Genomic DNA, 21,203 nt, shown 5'->3' on the forward strand with positions numbered 1-21,203 from the left:
TAGAACAAAAAAGACTAAAGTGGTATGGACATGTAAGAAGAACTAGCGACAGCAGATGGATAAATAGAATAACCGAATGGAGCCCCATAGGAAGGAGGAAAAGTGGACGACCCCGAAAATCCTGGAGGAACGAAGTAGACGACGCCATGAGTAAGAGAGGACTAAACGATGGAGAATGGAACAACAGAGAGAGATGGAAACGGTTGAGCGAGGGAAGGCAGTGAATACTGTAGAATCCCTAAATATATATATACTAACTCTGCCTATATACAAACAGTACTTAAAAAAAATTATTTAAATACTTAATTCAAGATCTGACTGAATAAAACTGATCCCTCAATCCTCCCTGATAAAACGTTGCCTGACATTCTGCTCATGCACACTAAAAAAATGTGTGATTTTACATGTTTTTACTGCGCACAAACTTCATTATAGACAAATATATCTAATGAAAGGAACACATCAGAAGATTGTAAAATTTACAAGGTCCAAAAGAATTAAGACCGTATCACTTTTTGAAATTATTCTCTTCGTCATCGTCGCTCAATATAAATAGTAGCATTGACAACAAAATCGACAATTTTTGACATATTTGTTAATGTTTTTACATATTTTACTTTGGTACCATAGAGTTGGTCAATATAAATTTACTGGAATTTTTCTTAATAATTCAAAATTTTCTTAAAAAATTATTCAATAATTAAAAAATTAGCTAAATAACTAGTTTTCATGTACATTGAAATAAAATGGCATTAATTTTACAATTTATATTCCACGTAACATCATCTGCTCGGATAATTTATCTAGCGAGATGTTCCCATCAATAGTATGTAGAAAAAATAAAAAATCAAAAGCCATTAGGAGAGGAAAGCAACGTTCAGACTGTTGCAGGAAATAATCAATATTGAGAAACTGGTCCGAAGACGTTGAATGCATCTCATTTATAATTTATTCACTGCAGATACAGATCTCCAATATGATATAAACGTTACTTGAAAAATTTATAGGAATATAATAAGATCTTTACAAGTGATATTCGAAAGGTTTGTACGTTTTTAAAATAACAGGTATGTTAAACGCTCATCGTAAGTGAACTGTTAAATATTGTATAATAACCACAATTGTGGTTTAATCGAAAGGTTAGGAAATCCGTTTAGTAGAAAATAAGTCAACTCTATGTATAGGAATTAATTTATTTGCCTCAAAATAATTAACCCTTATGCTAGTATTTAGTAAGTGATGGATTCGACCGTTATTTGATGGAAATTCATTTTATATAACAATTCAAACCACAAACTTCCACAAAATTTATTATAATATTTTATCACTACAGCTTCACTTTCTCAAGTGATCTATTTTTGGATGTGTATACCTACAATTTATAGTCTTTAGCGAAATAGTTTGAGAAGGGAAGAACTGTTTGTCTCAACTTGATCATTTAGAATTATGTCTGTGTTTTTTATTTGTTAATTTCCATAGATTCTAATAAAGATAGCTTAAGGCCTTTATTTTGAATGTGAATACTTTAAAATTCGTCATTAAAAATATGATTATGATCTATAAGGTGAATTGCGCATGAAGAATCTATTTTTCTATTATTGAAATCTCTTTTATGTTCTGCTATTCGTTTGTTAAAAGTTCTACCAGTTTGACCGATTTAAGTTTTTGGGCAGTCGCCACATTTAAGTTTGTATACACCACTGTGAATGTGCTTTTTATGTTGGCTCTTGTTATTTTTAATATATTTGCTTAAGTTGTTGTGTGTTCTAAAAGCTGCTGTTATTCCTTTCTTTTTTATAGGTTTGGCTATTTTTGTTGTAATTTTGCCTGTATATGTATATGTAATCGAGCAGAAGGTAATGAGTTTTTTTTCTGGTGGTAGAAATACTAATTTCTGGACTTTCTTGTGTAGTTTTTGATTTAAAATTTTATTAATTGTTTGTTCGTTGTCCCATTGTTTACTGCTATTTGCCTAATGATATTTAATATATGCATATTTTATATATGCATATTTAATATATAACATGCCATAATATAGTACGTCCACTCTATCTTTTTCCATGCATGAAAGTATTCAATTACTTTTTATATTAGGTCTCTTTTTTACTCACAGAAACTAGTATTGCAAAATTAAGCCGCTTGTCCATAGAAATCACAATAAGATAAACAAGAATCAACAATATGGCATGTCTTTGATACATTACTGTTTTCTGTAATTACTGTAAATTTTGACGTTTCTGTTTTCATTGACACTGACATTAGCTCATTTGTCGTGTTTATTGATTAATTTGAATTTATTTTTTTTGGTTTTTCAAATTATTTAACTTGTAGTCTTTGTATATGTCAATTGGATTATATATTTTCAAGCATAATTATTGTTAGGACGACTAACTGTTGCTCTCTTAATTTAATTACTTCCGGTAAGTATTTATTATTAAGCTAATGAGAAAAGTAATATTTTCTATAAATCTACAAATTGTCATTATAGGTACTACATGAGTCTGGCTATAGTTTCGTCGAACGGAAACTTGTATATTTTGTATATTTGTATATTTTCGAGATTACTTATTATTATTATTTTTAAGAGATGCCTGGTAAAACGATAAACTGAAACGATAAAAACGAATGTTTTGAGTTATAAAGAAGTAATGGAGGACCTTTCGAGCGTCTTACATCTGTTCAAGAGGTAAAATATCAAATGCATGTTTGTTAATCAATTAGTATTAAATAATAATTTTTTAAGAGAGCTGCTGCTGCTTTAAAAGTATCACAGCGGACAATATACTCGATAAAAAAAAGGAAAGAAAACAATCCCGTCCTTTCAAAACCAGGCAAAAATAGACGTCGTCTTAAAAGTAAGACGACTGATATGCCCAAGGCATCAAAAATGGCAGTACGGGATACGTTGTATGATATGTACCAACAGAGTAAGTATTGATTTCTTCAGTGTGAATATTATGATAAACAAGAACCTGAGTAGGTACTTCAATTTTCATGAAATTTTCTATCTACTTATTTTTGGCTATAAAAGACGATAATGAATTCTTTTTTTTTTTCAGAGAAGCATGTTACTCTGCAGAGTTTGACCTGTTAGTTAAGAGATAAAGAAGTAGTGGATATTGGAAAATCATCGCTTAGTAGATTGTTAAAAGACATCGGATTTAAATTCAGAAAGGATGACGATCGACGAGCATTAATTAAGCAAACTAGTATTGCTGCTCTAAGAGCCAGATTCCTTCGTAAGTATGGAAAATCTTGAAAGTGTATTTACAAGAAAAGTTGCTTTTTTTGGATAAAACTTGGATTTACTCCAAAGGAAATAAAACAAATTCTTGGCAAGACAATAGTGCCAAAAGTGCCCGAAAACCAGGAGGTTATGATGGTAAACGTTTTGTAATTGTTCACGCTGGTTCACGCAAAGGATTTGTTTCGGGACCAAATTTATTATTTTGTTCAAAATCTAACGTAGCTGATTATCCTGTAGAAATGAAGAACGAACTTTTTACTAAGTGGATAAGAATACAATTAATACCTAATTTAGAAGAGTCATCATTGCTTTGACAGAAAAAGAAAATATACAGTGGGTGGCTAAATTATTAGGGACAGTAAAAGATTTCTTAATTTTTTAGTTTTACTGATTTTTTTTTTTGCAATTTGTTGGCTTTAAGGCTTGCATTTATTTTTTGTATAAGAGATTGAGAAATTAGGGTCACAAAAACATTAAGTTTTGTTAGTAAAACCATTTATTTTTTTCGCAAAATTTTTTTTTAACATAATATGACTAATTTTAATATTTAGTGATGCCACCCTTTGCTGCAATTACAGCTTCTACGTGTCGGGGCATGCTCTGAATACAAACTCCTGCGTTGTATTTTAAGTTAGGGTTATGATTCCATTCTCTAATAAGAGCTTTAATCAACTGCCGCTTCGTGGTGATAACATCTTTGGCGATCTCCCGTTTGGTTAACTCCCACATGCTCTCTATAGGGTTCATGTCAGGTGAGTTTCCCGGCCAGGGCAAAACTGCAATATTTTATTTGATCAGATATGAAGTTACACTCCTGGCTTTGTGGAACGGTGCAGAATCGTGCCTAAAAATGTAATTTTTTTCACCAGGGAACCATTCTTTGAGCTGGGGCAGTAGCCGAGTTTCAAGTACTCGCTTATACTGGTCCTGTCTCATTGTCCCTTCCACGATGTATAAGCGTCCCATACCCTTTGCCGAGATTACAGACCACACCATGACACTCACCGGATGTTTAACTCTCACCACAATGCAATCTGGATGGAACTGCTCCCCAGGACGTCGTCGGACAAACGCATTTTTATCCACCAAAATCTGAAATGTTGATTCGTCGGAGAAGCATACCTGTAAAAATGATAATATTCGCTGTTCACAAACTTCATTCATTAAAAAAAGTCATACTTACTCGACTCCAGTCTTCAACAGTCATACTTCGGTGTTCTTTGGCCCATTGGAGTCTCTTTCTCTTCATGGCTTCGGTGAGCCGTGGTTTTTTCATAGGCCGGCGACCTAGCATATTCTCTTCGGCCAGTCGTCGTCGTACTGTCCTTCTGGAAACATTGATTCCTTCATCATTAATCATCGTAGTCAGATGTGTCACACTCTTTTTACGATTTTGGAGACAAATATCCCTAATTTTACGATCAGTACGAGGAGTAGTAATCCTTTTCCTGCCACATTTTCCAACACGGCCCGGTTCCAATGCCTCGTTTGAATTCATTTTTATTTTTATTCGATTAACTACAGACTTTGAAACACCTGCAGTAGTTGCTATAACTCTCTGGGAAAGCCTCGAGTGCAGTAATAATGTTTTTATTTCTCTAATTTTCCCTGGAGACAAGTCTGCAATTTTGCCCATGCTAAAAAAAAATTTTGAATTTAAACAATCTGTTTAAATAAACTCGTGTCATTAAATGTAGCAAAAATTACTAAATAACAAATATTACTTACCTGTTAAATATATCTGACACGAAAACCGACCAAAAACAATTTAAAACGATTTGCAAATATTTTTGAACCTCACTGCGGTGACAGCCGATGACCAACTGAGATGCAACAATAATTATTATTTTATAGATAAGCAGTCTGCCAGTGTTGCCGCTTATCAAAAATTTTAATAGTTATACCAGAAGAATTACCAAGTAAAATACAGATATGAACACCAATTTTTTTGGTCAAAAAAATAATTTTAAGTAGAAAATACAAAAATATATGCAGTGTCCCTAATAATTTGGCCATCCACTGTAGGTATATGTAATTGACAAGTTGCTCCGAGAATATGGTCATGAGTTGTTGAGACTGCCTCCTTATCACTGTGAATTTAATGCAATAAAATTAATTTGGACAAATTGCAAGTCGTATTACAATAAGTATATTGGTATAGATGGGCATGGGCATTCTGATACTGCTGCTTTAAATATCTGGAATAAGGCACTAGAACAATGTAATGCAGATATTTGGGAGAAATGTGTCAGACAAACTAATGAAATTATCAAAAAATGGTGAATGTGAATTGAAATCCGAGACAAGAGTATCAACATAACAATATCCTTATACAAGAGTATAACAAGCAGTTTATTATTATATAGTTGTCCTTTTTTTTTTAAATCCACAAGGAATCTACGTTCCTGTATTTGGCTGTATACCATATATTAAAAAATTTATTAAAAATCCTTTGTAAAAGGTATATATTTTTAAAAACCCAAACGGGCTGTTTTAGACAAAACGTTTTCGGAATCCATTATTCCATCATCAGTGTCCTATAAAATATATAACCACTTAATTAAAAAGAACGTGAAGTTAAAATTTTGACTAGGGTTAATGTAAAGTGTGGTTAATACTTACTAGGTGTACATGAATGTAGCCACCAAATACATGGGTAAAAACCCGTTAACAAAAATTTAGTTACATTTGTTTCACATTATATTATATAAATTGCTAGGATGCTAAAGTTACCGTTGGATTAGGTAACATGGCGACATATGACTCCACGTTGAAGTTGCAAGTCCTGAGACGGTGTGTCTACGAGGACTTAATGGAAGCAACTGATTGAAATGACAATGTTGACAAGTTAGGACGGAACAAGTAACAGAGTAGTCAATATAACTGTATGTGTCTACTTAAGACAAAAGCCAACGTTAATTAAATTTGTTAAAGTAATAGATTTTTTGATATTAAATAATATAACAGTATCAACCATCAATGTTGTTGTTTTTTAAAAATTGATTTTTATGTGTATGAGATGAAATGTGGAGAGAAGATAATGTGGTTATAGTTAGGCAACCAACTATGCATGTGTGTGGTAGTGTAATGAAAAAGAGATTTTTATATTTAGGCCCTTTATGTTTATTCAACATTTGGTACTTGGAAAATAGAAAATAGACACATGTAGAAGGTTGAGTTATAGAAATTTTGTTTGATATTGGTGGAAAATGAATGAATATATTTAAAATATGAAAGTGTTCTTACATGAATGAGATAAAACTTTTGTAGTATAATGGTCATGTGAAATTTAACTTATAACTCGATTATAGAAGGCCCTGTATGTCAAAAAACAACATTTGGTACCTGGTAAATGTAAAACTAATTAAGTTATAAGTACATGAAATTAAATATCTGATAGGGTGTTAACAGACTAAGGGGTATGGAAGTTTTATTTTCTTATCTATTATGTGAAATGAATAGAAATTGATGGTTGGGACATGGTTCTTTTAATAAGTTAATAGAATAGTAATCAACTTATAACTTAAGAAATGTCCTATCTGTCATAAGCAATACTAGGTACATGGGAACTATAAATGGATAAGTTACAAGTTGTATGATTTGCAGGTGTATAATTGTCCAAAATGTGAAAATGGAATGGTTGTGGGTTGGCTCTGTTAGAATTAAGTAAAACAAAAATTATGGGGTCAGCTTTACTGGTAATTAAGTTGTGTGATTTGTTTTTAATTATTAATGGATATGAAGGTCTTAAGGTGTTCATTAAACTATTGTCTAAAATAAACAGAATTTGATGGCTGGAGCATGATTTTGTAGTATGTTGTAAGTATACTACTCAACTTATAACTTGAGAAAGGCCCTATCTGTCATAAAGCAACACTAGGTACATGAGAAATATAGAGAGATAAGTTATAAGTTGGTGATTTTATGGGTGTATATAAACCTCAATTATGAAAATGAAATGGTTCTAGGGTGGCTCTGATGAAATTGAGTGAAAAATAAGAAATTTATAGTGCTTTTGAAAAAATGTAGGATACGGAAAGAATACAGAAGGCTGAGATCCCCAGAGAGCTGAAACCAAACCCTAGGAGGGTTGTGTGGAAGAGTGAAATGAGGACTGAGTGGTTTGTTTGAAAGAGATGAAGAATAGTCTAAGGTTTGGAGGTGCCGACAAGAAGTATGGACACCTGCAAATCATACAACTTGTAACTTATCCATTTATAGTTCCCATGTACCTAGTGTTGCTTATGACAGATAGGACCTTTCTTAAGTTATAAGTTGATTACTATTCTATTAACTTATTAAAAGAACCATGTCCCAACCATCAATTTCTATTCATTTCACATAATAGATAAGAAAATAAAACTTCCATACCCCTTAGTCTGTTAACACCCTATCAGATATTTAATTTCATGTACTTATAACTTAATTAGTTTTACATTTACCAGGTACCAAATGTTGTTTTTTGACATACAGGGCCTTCTATAATCGAGTTATAAGTTAAATTTCACATGACCATTATACTACAAAAGTTTTATCTCATTCATGTAAGAACACTTTCATATTTTAAATATATTCATTCATTTTCCACCAATATCAAACAAAATTTCTATAACTCAACCTTCTACATGTGTCTATTTTCTATTTTCCAAGTACCAAATGTTGAATAAACATAAAGGGCCTAAATATAAAAATCTCTTTTTCATTACACTACCACACACATGCATAGTTGGTTGCCTAACTATAACCACATTATCTTCTCTCCACATTTCATCTCATACACATAAAAATCAATTTTTAAAAAACAACAACATTGATGGTTGATACTGTTATATTATTTAATATCAAAAAATCTATTACTTTAACAAATTTAATTAACGTTGGCTTTTGTCTTAAGTAGACACATACAGTTATATTGACTACTCTGTTACTTGTTCCGTCCTAACTTGTCAACATTGTCATTTCAATCAGTTGCTTCCATTAAGTCCTCGTAGACACACCGTCTCAGGACTTGCAACTTCAACGTGGAGTCATATGTCGCCATGTTACCTAATCCAACGGTAACTTTAGCATCCTAGCAATTTATATAATATAATGTAAAACAAATGTAACTAAATTTTTGTTAACGGGTTTTTACCCATGTATTTAGTAGCTACATTCATGTACACCTAGTAAGTATTAACCACACTTTACATTAACCTTAGTCAAAATTTTAACTTCACGTTCTTTTTAATTAAGTGGTTATATTTTTTATAGGACACTGATGATGGAATAATGGATTCCGAAAACGTTTTGTCTAAAACAGCCCGTTTGGGTTTTTAAAAATATATACCTTTTACAAAGGATTTTTAATAAACTTTTTTTTTACATATTTCAGCCTTATTTGAGACATGTTTGGTACTTTCTCTAAGAATATGCTATGGTATGGAGCGTTATCTATTATAATTATTAGGGATGATTTAGACAAATTTTTTAATAGTTGATTTTCAAACCACGATAAAAAATTTGCTCGGTTCATTTCTTCATGGTAGTCCATTATAGCCGATTTAGAGGAAAATATAGCCTGTACGTCCTTAATGAAGCCATTTTCATTACCAGCATGAAAAATATATCTACAAAAAAAATTATTTCAACACCTTTATGTTTTCAATATGATTACGGTTAAATATTATGGTTAATATAAATAATATATTACGGTTTTCTATCAGTTTAAATATATGTTACACATATTTTATTCTAGTAAGAAGGGCAGGTCATGTGGTAAGACCAAAGGAAGACAGTATTAAAGACAGTATTTTTTGAAAGACCAAACGGTAGAAGACTAGTAGGCCGTCCCAAAAAAAATTGAAAGGATAATGTTAGAAGATAAAGGGCTATAGTGGAAAAGACTCACCCCGAGTTTTAATGCCAGTCAAGAATAAGAAGATGAAAGCAATACGCCCTTGCTAATGCTATAATCCACCAGTATCCACCAGCTCTCTAATGAGCTATTTGCAGATCACCAGATCGTATAATGAGCCAGTTGTGGTACCGCCCTCCCTGATAAGCCAACTAAGCATGGTGCTGATAAGTGTTATTGTGTGTATGTGTGATTGTGTCAGTGTGTATGGTTAGGTCATGTTTAAGAAAAAAATCTACAGTCAAGACATAGCTGCTGCCCTTATGACATATAAGCAATAACTTACTGTGTATAAAAACTTACAAATCGTGACTTCGAATTTATACGGGGATTGAAATTCAACACACACACTACACAAAATTACCCTCTCACTCTCTCTCTCTCTCCAATGGCGCTACAGCCCAAATGGAGCCGTGACCTCCTCCAAACTATGCCTTCGTTTTCGTTAATAGGGACCTATTATAATATCTTTCTTAAAACTTTTCTTTCAAAGATTTTTAGCTTTCGTTTTGTGTCTTGTATCATCACTAGACTTCGGCAAATATGCAAATAAAAATGTAGAAAATATGCGCATAAATATGCACGTGTTTACCCGAAAATATGCAAATATTTTACAAAATATGCATACAAATAAATAAAAAAATCGTAAAATAGTAACAATTTTATTTAAAAAAAAAAGTGTACATAACTAAATATTTCCTACTATTCATTAAGATTTACATTTATTTTAAGTAACTACATCATTTTTAAGTATGAATAAACTTATTTAGAATTATGGTAACAATAAATGACCAAGGGGTGTTCAAAATTTTCTAACAAAAACGTGTGGCTTCTGTCTGAGTACATATATTTATATATGGAAAAACTTCGTTCAACATCAACTGATGTAACGGGAGCATTTTTCAAACTAACCAAAACATTTGGTTCTAAATTAATTGTTTCCGAAATATTTCCAGCTAGAACACTGACTACTTCAGAAAGAATATGGTAACCTTTATTTTTTTCCATAGTAGCTTCAAATTTTTTTAAAATATCTTTTCCAATATTACCTCTAACGTTCCGACAATATGACGCAAATTCTTTTATTAATGCTGTACTTTCGAACAATGACAGTTTTGGTGATTATAACTGAGTAATTGTTTTTTGAACAAAACTAAAATTTGATTTTATAAATGAAAGTTCTTGTTGAAGCAAGTTACTCTGAAAAGTTTGTTTAGAATCCAAAAGAGATTGGGAACTTTTATCTGTTAACGTATCAATTATGTTCTTTATTTTAACAAAATGATCTGCATAAAAATTAGCTGCTTCTAACCATGTTCCCCATCGCGTTAAAATAGGTTGTGGTGGAAGAGGAATGTTAGGTAGCATTTCTTTATAAAGTTGAATTCTTATAGGAGATTTAAGAAATACTTTTTTGACACTGGATATCATGGTATTTACAAGAGGAAACTTTTTTCGTATTTCCTCTGCAACTCTGTTTAATCCATGCGCTACACAAGTAACATGTATTAAATATGGGAAAAATATTTTTAAATTTTGTCCTGCTTTCACCATATAAGGAGCAGCATCCGATAAAATAAGCAGTAATTTATTAGAAGGAATAGTTGTCGGAAGAAAAAAAGTTGCTAATGTTTCTTGTATAAATCGCGAAATTGTTAAAGCATTTGTTTTCTCAAGTTGCTGGCATGAAATAAGATGAGATTTTGGTAAGGTATCTTCTTTAAGAACACCAATCAATAAATGAGCAATATACTTTCCTGAGGAATCAGTGGTTTCGTCTACAGATATGTAAAAATAATTATCTGCAATTTCTTCCTTAATATTAATTAACACCGACGAGTATAGCCCGTTCACATTATTTCTTCTTAGAGACCGATCACTTGGAACATTAAGTTTGCAATATTTTTTTAGAAACGAACTAAAATTTACATTTGCTAATTTTAAAAGCGGTATGTTTGCAGACACTAATGCGCGACACAAGTCTTCATTAAAAGTTTCTTGCTCATCTAATTTTTTTGAAGTAGATTGGAAACATTTAGCCATTGAAGTTTGATGTTTTCCTCCTATTTTTCCTTTTTTTGCAATGTGTGAAGCAGTTCTCACATGTTGGTCTATCTGAAATTTCTTCTCACATGCTATCTATAAATAAAAATAAAAACCTTTATTTTAACCCAACCTTTAAAATATAAAAATATACAAGGTGTTTTTGGTTAATCAAATAACTGGTTTGGAAAAAAAACACTCGCTAAGTGTTTTAAATGCAGTATTAATCCACAAATTAGTTTTTGTTACTAACCATTAGTACATCATATAACTTATTTTAAAATTCAACAAAAGTTTTTTTTTTTGTTAATTCAATTACAATAAAAATAATTGTGTTTTAGAATAGCTGACTTCATAAAAAAAGTAAAGGTGAAAAATTTTTCTAAATACACACCATTGTATTGTACCATGGACAATTTTTTCTCACTAAAGGAAGCTATTTTTCATTTAAAAACAACCTACGAGTACTAAATTTCAAGTAAATACGTTTATTGGTTTTAAAGTTATTGTTGTTATTAACTAAAAGAATTTAATTTTTTTTAATTTTAACACCCTGTATCTCGAAAAGTAAATAAGTTTGACCCCTCATTAACTATATCGTTTTGTTCAATTTTTCGAGAAGTATCTACAGTCAAACGTTGTAAGTGTCATTTGGAAACACCCTGTATGTATGAAATATTAGATATTTAATAGAAAATATTAGATACTTACAATTTTGGCAGACTGAACAGTAGATTTTTGCCATATCCATAGACAGCTCTTTATAAGGTTTAATCCAAGTTGAAGCACTGGTTGTTTTAGGCATTATAAAATCACAATCTTCCTTTTTGTTTCGCACAACGAGTGTTTACGCTTTGAATATCAAAACAAAAATGATTTACAAATCTGAGCATCAAATTAGAAATGTTTAGGTACCTAATTCAATAAACTGGGAGATTTTGGAAAATCCCTAAATTAGGAACAAAACTATTAGCCGTTTACCTGCTGTTAAGATACAATAAATTGTAGATAGATTTGGGGATTAGATCATAAAATGCAAATGAGCGAACCCTTAGCGATTATCCAATAACCGAATGCCTCAGTGACCGAGACTTTCTAAGAATGTTGAGGGCTACTTAAATTGATCTTCTTTGAAATTGTAAATGTTTTGTACCTGTAGAGATTACGTACTTAGATCATTTCTTGATTAAATGACTACAAAATTTTATACAAGAATTGAAATAAATTGGTATGTTTAAAAATTTTCAAATACAGTATAAAAATCTGAACTTTTATGCACTTTATGCAAACTTTTATACAAATATGCCAAAATATGAAATATTTGCATAAAATATGCACAATATGCAAAATATGCAATATGCATATTTGCCGAAGTTTAATCATCACCCATCTCTTGCATCCATAGCATACTATTGATGTGATAATAGTTTTGTAGCAATAATTTTCAATCTCCAGTGTGTGTTTTTGGAGCGGAACACATGGGCGAATAAAAACACAAAACTACTTCAGAAAATTACTATTCCACTAATAACCTTAGTAATTGATGCGATTAACTGAAATAAAAACAAAGATATAACAAAATATTAACTATATTTCTTTGGTAAAGTCGACCCTGCAAAATTCAGAACACTAATTACTCTTTGTAGAATTCAAACTTATGCATCGTTAATGAAACGAAGGTAGAGACCTCGGGCTCTACCGAATTTTAAAACCAAATTCATTAAGATTAAAGAATACTCAAATTGAGAGCTGCTACTGCTGCCAGTTCTCGACCCCTCTTCCGTCTCTACTTTGCCAACTTGAAGGATTTATGAGTACACAAAGTGGTGTCGAATAATTGTGGACCCGCGAATTCGATTCTCCAAGAATTACTGCAGTAATATACGAGGGGTAAGAAGCGCTTGCTAATGAACAATGGGAAGGAATTATGGCTTGTAAAGTTAATTTAAAAAGTAGATGAGGAAAGTTGGAATTTTACCCTTTTTCGAATATGAGTGAGTCAAAGATTTTAGTATAAATTAATAGTTGAAAATAATAGTTTTCATAAGTAATCCTTAAATTCAATTAAGACTTAAAAATATACGTAAGAAAAGTTCAAAGAAAATATTTTTATTATTGTTATTATACTTAACGAAATAAATAAATCCTACTCTTAAAAAGGTGTCTGCTTTGATATTTTTTTGCTGGAATCACTTAAGGATGTACCTGGTATCAATAATCACGATATGTGCCAGTCGCAAATTTTGTCCTTAATTCTTTATTTAAAAAAATCTGAAAAAAATCAAAATTGTTTTTGATTTTTGGGTCCATATTTTCGTTTATGATTCGAGAGATATACAAAAAAAAAATTATACAAGATAAAAGTTTCGTTTTTAATTTTACATAATATTGGAGTAGCTAGATATTAAAAATGTAATCGGTAAGATAGTTTCGAAACAAATTCAGATTTCTGCTTTAATCTGGAGCCTTCTAAAGATTGCAAGGCATGGCCAGACGATGATAAAGATGTTAATAGAGACATGGGGAATCTAAAATTTGCATTCCATGACATGTCTATTCATCTAAGCAGAAATCCTTAACGATTTTGTTTCTCGTACTCATACAGAGTAGATCCGAATAAAATGAAAAAGACAGAAAAGATTTGATTTCACGTTCAAAGCCTCTATGTATCTATTGATACGTATTTCGACTTAATAAGTCTCATCAGAATAGTTATTCATAGCCGTTCTTAACGTAAAAAATAATCTTCTCTGTCTTATAAGGAAGCAACAATAACATGGCTTCGTTATGGACGCAATAGCGACATCTGATAGAAAAATCGGTAAGATAGTTTAGAAACAAATTCAGATTTCTGCTTTAATCTGGAGCCAAAAATTGCAAGGCATGGCCAGACGATGATAAAGATGTTAATAGAGACATGGGGAATCTAAAATTTGGATTCCACGACAGGTCTATTCATCTAAGCAGAAATCCTTAACGAATTTGTTTCTCGTACTCATACAGAGTAGATCCGAATAAAATGAAAAAGACAGAAAAGATTTGATTTCACGTTCAAAGTGTCTATGTATCTATTGATACGTATTTCGACTTAATAAGTCTCATCAGAATAGTTATTCATAGCCGTTCTTAACGTAAAAAATAATCTTCTCTGTCTTATAAGGAAGCAACAATAACATGGCTTCGTTATGGACGCAATAGCGACATCTGATAAAAAATCGGTAAGATAGTTTCGAAACAAATTCAGATTTCTGCTTTAATCTGGAGCCTTCTAAAAATTGCAAGGCATCGCCAGACGATGATAAAGATGTTAATAGAGACATGGGGAATCTAAAATTTGCATTCCACGACATGTCTATTCATCTAAGCAGAAATCCTTAACGAATTTGTTTCTCGTATTCATACAGAGTAGATCCGAATTAAATAAAAAAGAAGAACGGCTCTGAATAACTATTCTGATGAGACTTATTAAGTCGAAATACGTATCAATAGATACATAGACGCTTTGAACATGAAATCAAATCTTTTCTGTCTTTTTCAATTTCAATTCAATTTTAAAATTGAAATCAATCAACAGGAGGATATGGTAAAACGGTGAGTCGTCGGGTAGGCATTCTGCCCTATCAACTGGTCTCGCCATTTGCTATCAAAAGAGATCTCGACTTCTTGTTACTTCTTATATATATATATATATATATATATATATATATATATATATATATATATATATATATATATATATATATATATATATATATATATATATATATATATATATATATATATATATATATATATATATATATATATATATATATATATATATATATATATATATATATATATATATATATATATATATATATATGTATATATATATATATATATAGTAAACTTTTAAATATTGGGGAAATCTGCAAGAAATACTCTAATGTGTATCAATTGTTTCGCCGAACGTTTTCGCCAAAGAGAATTAATTTGGCTTCTTCAGGGCTGAAAGAGAATAAATTATAATTAGCTACCATATATTATCTATTAAAACATTATTGATCTTACCGTAACTTAGAATTGTAGAGTTAGAATATTAAAAAACTTTGCTAGTAACATAGTGGTGTTTTTTTGTTACTATGTGCAAAAAAAGTTTTTTATAAGGATTGAAATGTATGGTAGCTTCGAACTTGACACGTAAAGGCTTACCCAAGGTTAATCGAAAAACCCAATGCAACTACATTTAAAAGGAGGTAATTCTTTGAATTGTCGGCAATAACTAAATTTTTGATTTTTAGATAGTTAAAAGTGAGGTTCTGTTTAAGCCAGAACGCAAGCGCTGACAACTTCAGTAGGTCGTATGAATTTTTATGTCGTTAAGGTTCATTGGTAAAAAACGAATGAATTTAAGTCCCAGTAAAGGGAAATATTATTTTGATTTTCTTTATTTAATTATATTATATTGTTCATGTATTATTGAATCTTATTGAGACGTATCTAAGAAAAGCAAGGGAATGTTATATATTTTTTGTTAATGAAATTAATTATAAAGGTATGTTAGTTGTTAATGGATATATCAGTCAAGTTAGTTATCTGTGATATAGTATTGTTCTTGGTATCTGATTTAAGTAACAGGTGGTATATATCGCTTAGATTCTTGATGTCACTCTTAACATTAATGGAGAAATCGTTAAGGAAAATATAAGACATTTCAATGAACTCTCTTTTAGATTTATTGTTCTCACGGTGGAGAATTGTGGTGTTAGTATAGTCCATGAGATGACCAGTGGAATGGACATGTTTGGCTAATGCACAACGGTCAGGGTGAAGTCGAGAATCACTTTTGTGTAGTGTAATACGTGATTTCAATAATTGAGATGTTTGACCGATGTAGGAATTGTTGCAAGAGAGACATGGAATGTTGTAGACAATATTACTAAGCCTATCTATGGGAGTCTTATCTTTTATCTTAGAATAAAGATTATTAATTGTTAGGGCTGATCTACAAGCCACATTAAGTTTAACGTTGTTATTATTATTGCCAAAGCTATTTTCAACACTTTTCAGAATCCTTGTTAACCCCGGAGTGAGATCTCTGAAATATGGTAATGAAAAATATTTGTTTATAGGAGTATCCGACAAAAAACCTACAAATCCTACAGAAACTTTTTATTTCAAACGCTTATCCAACACCATTAGTTAATAAGATTTTGTTTAATACTATCCATGACGAAGATATTTCACCTTCCTTCGCGACTAACAATTTTTATTTCAATATATAGTGTTAGATCATATGTGTTTTTTATTATTCCGGTATTCTTTGGACCTTACCTTTCACATGTAATAGCATAGATATTGAAGCACGAATTTAACCCTGAGATAAAATAATTAAAAATTGTGATAGAGTCATAATCATATCATTAAAATAATTTTAATTAATCAAAAAAAAATTAATTAGCTAATTATTGCTTGGCGCACCAAGACTTTAAATATCACAATAACTGGCTTCCAAAACGTGGGGCTTGAAAATATCGCAGCTTTACATTTGAAGGAAGGGAAAGAGATCTGGAATAAGTACAGGTGATCCAGAGATAAAAACATATAACATTGAGGGAATTTGAATTTGAAAGTATTTTGACAATTTTTCCAGGGAATATAAATTTGATTTATTGTTTGATCGTAGTTAGTGGATATTTACTGCTATTGAATTATTTGATTTTATTTTCTTTACCAATCGTACATTTGATATTTATTTTGAATTATTTGAATTTTACTGATTGCATATTTGATATTTGTCGTGAAAATTTAATACATTTGGGGAGAAATATTGTCGTGTTCTGAAACATATAGAGTGTTGTAAAATTTCACATTTGGCGGGGACAAAAACAATAACAAAAAGTAACAACATGTCTGTCACCAGGAGACAAAGTAAAATGCAGGAAAGGAAGGAGGATAACAGAGAAGATGAAACAATTTTGGAAGAAGTATCGGATAATGAAGGAAATGTGACAATAGTTGAGGAGAGAAAAGAACTATCAGGAATAGATAAAATATTACAACTAATGCAACTCCAGTCACTAAAAATGGATAGAAATCAACAAGAAACAAAACAAACAATAGAACTAAATAACAGAAATATAGAGCAGCGTTTGGAAAACTATGAACAAAAATTAGAAGAAAATGATAGAAAAATGGAAAAGCGTTTGGACAAATATGAAAATGAGGTAAAAGTCTGTTTAGAAAAAGTCAGAGAAGAAACAGAGAGGAAACTAGAGATGCAGAGAGAAGAAATAGAAACTAAAATGAAAGATATTAAGACTGTACAGAAAAAGGAATTAGAACAGTTAGAAACAAAATTTGAAATGGCTTTACAAGAAGACAAGAAAGAAATAGAAAAACAAATTGAGGATATCAGAAAACAACGAGATATGGGAGACAGGAGAGAAGTACTCATCCAAAGTCCGGGTGACATAAAAATACAGTTTGGCGGGGATATTCGGAAAACACACCCAGTACCGTTTGTTAAAAATTTGAAAACCAAATTACAACATATTAGATATTTTGACGATTGCAAAGAAACAATTAGAAACCATTTGAAAGAAGGAGCAGCGTTATGGTATGAAAGCAAGGAAGATGAGTTTGAAAATTGGACAGATTTTGAAAATAAATTTCTCAACTATTTCTGGGGGAAAAATAAACAGAGAGAAATCAACCAAGAGCTACAGAATGGAAAATATCACGAAAAAATGGGAATATCTGAAGAAAGATATGCTTTGCAGATATATAACAATTCAAAATATCTAGAATGCAAATATTCTACCGAACAGCTGGTAGAAATGATCAGCAGACATTTTGAGGAAACGTTGGAAGATCACGTGATTTTGAGAAACTATCAAGATATTGATAGTTTGTGCCAATTCCTTCAATTAAAAGAAGCGAAAAGAAAAGAAATGAGAAATAGAAGACAACATGACCAATATAATGGACCGGAAAGAAGGTATTCATCAAATTATGACCAGAGAAACCGACATCCCAGATCAACAAACGAATATAGGCCGAGAAATTACAATAATTACAATAGACAACAAAATTACGATAACCGGAATGATACACAAAATAGAACAAATGAAAATCACAACAGGAATAGAGCTGCACAAAATCCTCCGAATAGGAATACTAACGAACAAATGGACGATAGAAATAACCAGAGCTTCCAACAACAAAATAGAAGGGAGATGAATCATGTAGCAATAGGAAACGAAAGACAAATTTCTAATTCTAATCTAATATTTTTAGATGCTTTTATAAAACATAAAGCGATTAAAATTGTGATTGATTCTGGCTCGGACATATCGCTAATCAATAAAAAACTAGTAAAAGAATTAAATTTGGACAGATTTGTGTATAAGATTCCTAGGGTTGATTTAGTGGGTGCAAACAATAAAAATTTGACGACAGTAAACGAAGGTTTGGGAGTACAGATAAGAGTGGGAAACAAATTCCATATTATGAAATGTGTGGTGATTGAAGATTTAAATCATGATATGATAGCGGGAATTGATGAATTGAGGAAAAAAGATATCACCATAAATTTTTCGGAAAATAAACTGGAAATCAGAGCAGAACCAGACAACATAGGAGAAGAAAAGCAAACAGATAGGAAAACAAATTCTGGAAGGATCAATGCACAGGAAAAACGCAAAGAAATCGATATGACTGTAGAGGATAAACCGAAAGTACAAGAACAAGATATAACAGAAGAGAAAAAGAGAAGGAAGAAAAAGAAGAAAAATTCGAAAAGAAAGCAGGAAAATAAGATGGTGACTAGAGAAAAACAGGAAATAGAAGGTACAGAAGAATTGTTGGCAACCGACGATAAAACAGAATGGAAGCAGGAAGAAAAAGAAAGTATCATCAGAGAAATGAAAGGAATAGAAACATGGTGCTCGGAATACCAAAGGGAATTAGAGGATAAAAGGAAAACAGAAGAAAAAATGGCACTGATGGACGAGAATCCAGAACTATGTGAAGAAGTATTATGGACAGTGAACACATGTGAACAAAAGGAGGATGAAAGAAAAATAAATTGTGGAGAAAACATGGGAAAGAAAATAGAGAAGATTTTAGGAAACCATGGAAATCTTGTTAATGAAGTAAACCGAGTGGCTAAAAATTATGAACTTTCTTTTAAGCGAAAATACTTGGAAAAATTTAAAACGAAAATATATCCAATCCCGTATAAAGACAGGCAATATACGGGGTATTTTAACATTCACGACATTTATCAGTATCATAAGTAGATTTTAATAACATAGTGAAATAATTTGATCCTGGAAATCTTTTGTCATTTTAAAATTTAACAAAGAGTTTTCGGCAGATCAAATGGCGGGGATTTGTTATGATATGTAAAATCGAGAAAAATATTGGGTTGATTAAAATATTTCAAAGTTCAAAAACATTAAAATATTTCAGATAAGTAGGATAATAAACAACAAACATTTCGAAGAAGGAAAGTTATTAAATTCTTGGATTTCCTGTACTAAACAAAATGTAAGCTATACATAAATTATTTCTTTGTTATACTTGAGTGACCCGCATAAGTTTAAGTGAAAGCCAAAGACAATAGAAGGGATTATAGAAAGAGGTTTTTGTTAGTTTTTAAGAATTATAGAAAAATATTATTTGTAAATAAGTTTTAGGAAATTTATAATTATAGGTAAAAATTTGTTTGTTATCGAAATGAAAAAATGGGGGAATTATGACGAGTTTTGATTGGCGGAGATTGAAAAAGGTGGGATAAGTATGTAGGAAAAAGTTTAGCGAGATTGAGGAGAGAGAAAGCAGGATGAGTTGGTTTTCCAAGTCTGTAAGACGAACAGTGATTGTTCTCTGACGGTTTCCGAGATGTAGCAAGCAGTAGTGTTGAATGTTCGTGAGTTTTTGTGGAGTTAGTGTATCTGACAGAAGCTGAAGCAGCAAAATATTGTAAGTCATATTTTTCTACTTATATTCCAAGAGTCACTGTTCAGGCCAACGAGAGATTCAGTTTATCGTAAAGAGAAGATATTCCAAGAGTCATTTTTCACTCGGGCCAACGAGAGATTCAGTTTATCGAGAGGAGAAAGGCTATCATAATTTGAATGATTTGTGCTTTTGAAGGAGATCATTAAGGACGATATACTTGCAACAATCTGTTGTACGATTGCTGATTACATAGGGAGCGGTTGAGAGGAGATAATATAGTCTACAAAGAACAAGGATTTGGACCACTCATCATCAGAGAGAGATATTTTTGTTTTCTGTAGTTTTTTTCTTTTATTGATAACACAATTTTTACACTTAATTTAGAAAGGATATAAATATTTTGATTAGGAGAGTTAGAATAGTTTGGGATTTTGAGATTTCAATTAATATTGTTTGTACCATTAATTTTGATTGTTCACGTACGTAGAACAAATTTTGAGAATCATTATATGAGATTTGTTTATTGAAAACTTTTGAGTGTGAATTATTTCATTATTTTTTATTTCAATATATAGTGTTAGATCATATGTTGTTTTTTATTATTCCGGTATTCTTTGGACCTTACCTTTCACATGTAATAGCATAGATATTTTAGTCATACGGCTCACACATCCTCTAAGGGGAAAATTCACTCATCCCAGATACCTACGGTATCAAAAGGATTAAGCTCTGGTGGGACTCTTTCCGTGTTATCGAGCCCTAGGTGACTTGGTATGTTAGAGTATCTCCCAAAAATTTTCGCACACATCTGGACGTCGCGAGGAGTACAGCTTTCTGCATGGCCTTATAGTGATGTTCATGTAGACCCAGCTGTTTTATGTTCTCTAGAAGGTTTTTGTGAAAAATACCAGTAGTAGATAGAATTATTATTATATAACAAATAAGGGCAAAGGAGCGAGCTCCTATTATGCCCAAAAAGCGAAAATAAAAAATATCCTTACAAAACTAATACCAATTATAAAGTTAAGTAAAGTTAAACAATTAAGTATATCATACAAAAATGAATTG

The 21,203-nt window shown here is 31.2% G+C and overlaps 1 long non-coding RNA gene across 1 annotated transcript; it reads left to right on the forward strand.

Annotated features, from left to right (window-relative positions):
- The first annotated feature begins 2,282 nt into the window (after nucleotides 1-2,282).
- On the forward strand, nucleotides 2,283-13,249 carry LOC140449769 (uncharacterized). Its single transcript, XR_011951879.1, has 5 exons — nucleotides 2,283-2,420; nucleotides 2,586-2,686; nucleotides 2,744-2,927; nucleotides 3,060-3,239; nucleotides 8,985-13,249. It is a non-coding gene; the product is annotated as an uncharacterized lncRNA (long non-coding RNA).
- Nucleotides 13,250-21,203: the final 7,954 nt, after the last annotated feature.

This window comes from Diabrotica undecimpunctata, chromosome 9, assembly GCF_040954645.1.
Source record: "Diabrotica undecimpunctata isolate CICGRU chromosome 9, icDiaUnde3, whole genome shotgun sequence".
Taxonomy (NCBI): Eukaryota; Metazoa; Arthropoda; class Insecta; order Coleoptera; family Chrysomelidae; genus Diabrotica; species Diabrotica undecimpunctata.